Below are 2,640 nucleotides of genomic sequence, written 5' to 3'. Positions count from 1 at the left end.
ACAGAGACAGAGAAAGAGGCAGAGATAGAAGGGGAGAGAGTGATTGACAGGGAGGGAAATACAGACGGAGGGACTGAGAGAGAGGAAGAGATGTAAGGAGAGAGAGGGATTGACAGGGAGGAAAGACAGATGGAGGGACAGAGAAGGAAAGTCAGATGGAGGGACAGAGAGAGAGACAGAGAGAGAAGGAGAGATTGGGAGAGACAGAGAGGGAAAGACAGACGGAGAGACAGAGAGAGAGACAGAGTTCTCTCCCGATGTTTCTGTCTCCATGCCTATCTCTTAAATGTTTGTGCACACAGCAGTGAAGGATTACATCAAATTAATTTCTCTTACATTCTGCCTTTCAATCGACCCCGTAATCTCTCTCTCTCTCCAACCCTGTCCCTCTCCACAGTACTCCCTCTGTCTGCAGATCTAACCCTCTCACCCTCTGTTTCTCTCCTCATGTCAGAGATAGCAGGAGGGAGAGACAGAGAGAGGAAGACAGAGAGAGAATGTTGAAGGAACTATACTCTATTCCAAAGCTGTGCTCAACCTGCTCTGGGAGTGTTTGATGGGCTACATGAATCGGTCGTGTCCAGTAATGTATCATGCTGTGAAGACGCACAGCTTGTTCAGTGTACAATGGGTCAAAGGAAATGATTCACTCCTGTTTGCTACTGGGAAGAGAGACTGACCTTAACATCAAGGCAGCGTTTGGCCGAGTATGACATCGAGGAGCCCGAGTAAAACTGAACTCAGTGGGAATCAGCTGGTTGGACTCATACCGAGCACAAAGGAAGATGGTTGTGGTTGTTGGAGGTCAATCATCTCAGTCCCAGGACATCACTGCAGGAGTTCATCAGGGTAGTGTCCGAGGCTCAACCATCTTCAGCTGAGATCCCAGGAGGAAATACTGAGCATGTCAAGCAGCATCTGCGGAGAGCAAAACTGAGTTAGTGATTCAGCTCGATGCTTTCCAGATTTCCAGCATCCACAGTATTTTGCCTCAGATAATAAAGCAATCCACAGCCACATGCACCAAGACCCAGACAATATTCAGGCTTGGGCCGACCAGTGGGAAGTAACATTCATGTCGCACAAGTGCCAGGCAATGACCATCTGCAACAAGAGAGAATCCAACCACCTCCCCTTGGCATTCAAAGCATTATCCCATCGCTGAATCACCCAGCGTCAACAACCTGGGGAAACATTGACATCAAACTTGACTGAACGAAACACATCAATAGTTTCTTCACCCAGTGGCTGGTGGGTGTCTGGAAGTCACTGCCTGAAAGGATTAGTATAAAATGGGTGGCTGATGGCCGGCACAGACTGGGCGGGCCGAAGGGCCTGCATAAGTGCTGTATCTCTCTGTGACTCGAAAGGATGGTAGAGGCAGAAACCATCATCACATTTAAAACCATCTCTTGGATATTCACTTCTCTATATTTAAAATGGGGAAGGAATAACTCTCCTCGTCTGCACTGCCCCATCAAACAATCCCAGAGAAGGTGCAGCCCAGTTTAGATGCAGAGTACAGTTCAGTTTAAACTGTCCCTCGAGTGTCGGATTAACCCGGGTCACTCACTTGCCTCAGTCACTGAGACGCTCCTGTATCACTTGCCTTAATGTAAGTGGATGCCGGGTTTGGGAGCAGGACAGGCACACGGGATTAGGACGAATGCTCATGTGGAGGATAAGCATCAGTAATCCCTCAGAGAATCAGAACAGACCATCGAGACTCAGAAAAGGAAACTTGTGTTGAATTTGTGAGTCTTGCATTGTGGAATGCTTTAGTATTTGGTGAGAATGTTGAGCCAGTGACATTTTGCCCCAGTGGGATGAATCGATACTACATGACTTTATTACAATAGTATGGTCCCGTGTGTACTGTAAATATGGACTGAAATGACTGAAATAACAATGTAACTGATCAATTTTCAGCTGAATTCTATGACGACAGTTAGAGTCAAAGAGTTATACAGCACAGGAAAAGGCCGTTTGGCCCATCGTGTCTGTGCCCACCATCAAGCACCTACCTATTCTAGTCCCATTCTCCAGCACTTCGCCCGGAGCCTTGCATGCTACGGCATTTCAAGTGCTCATCTGAATACTTCTTATCTGTTGTGAGGGTCCCTGCCTCTACCACCCCTTCAGGCAGAGCGTTCCAGATTCCAACAACCCTCTGATTAAAAAATCTTTTCCTCAAATCCCCTCTAAACCTTCTGCCCCTTGCCTTCAATCTATGCCCCATGGTTATTGACCCCTCCGCTAAGGGAAAATGTTTCTTTCCATCTAACCTTGCAATGCCCCTCATAATTTTGTACATCTCAATCAGGTCCCCCCTCAGCCTTCTCTGCTCTAAGGAAAGCAACTCCAGCCTTTTCAGTCTCTCTTCATAGCTGAAATGCTCCAGCCCAGGCAACATCCTGGTCAATCTCCTCTGCATCCTCTCCAGTGCAATCACATCCTTCCTATCGTGTGGTGCCCAGAACTGTACACAGTACTCCAGCTGTGGCCGAACCAGTGTTTCATACAGATCCATCATAACCTCCCTGTTCTTATATTCTGTCCCTCAACTAATAAAGGCAAGTATCCTAGAAACGTTCCTAACCACCTTGTCTACCTGCGCTGCAGCCTTGAGTGATCTATGGA

This window comes from Heterodontus francisci, unplaced genomic scaffold, assembly GCF_036365525.1.
Source record: "Heterodontus francisci isolate sHetFra1 unplaced genomic scaffold, sHetFra1.hap1 HAP1_SCAFFOLD_519, whole genome shotgun sequence".
Taxonomy (NCBI): Eukaryota; Metazoa; Chordata; class Chondrichthyes; order Heterodontiformes; family Heterodontidae; genus Heterodontus; species Heterodontus francisci.
Note: the sequence above shows the minus strand (reverse complement) of the source record.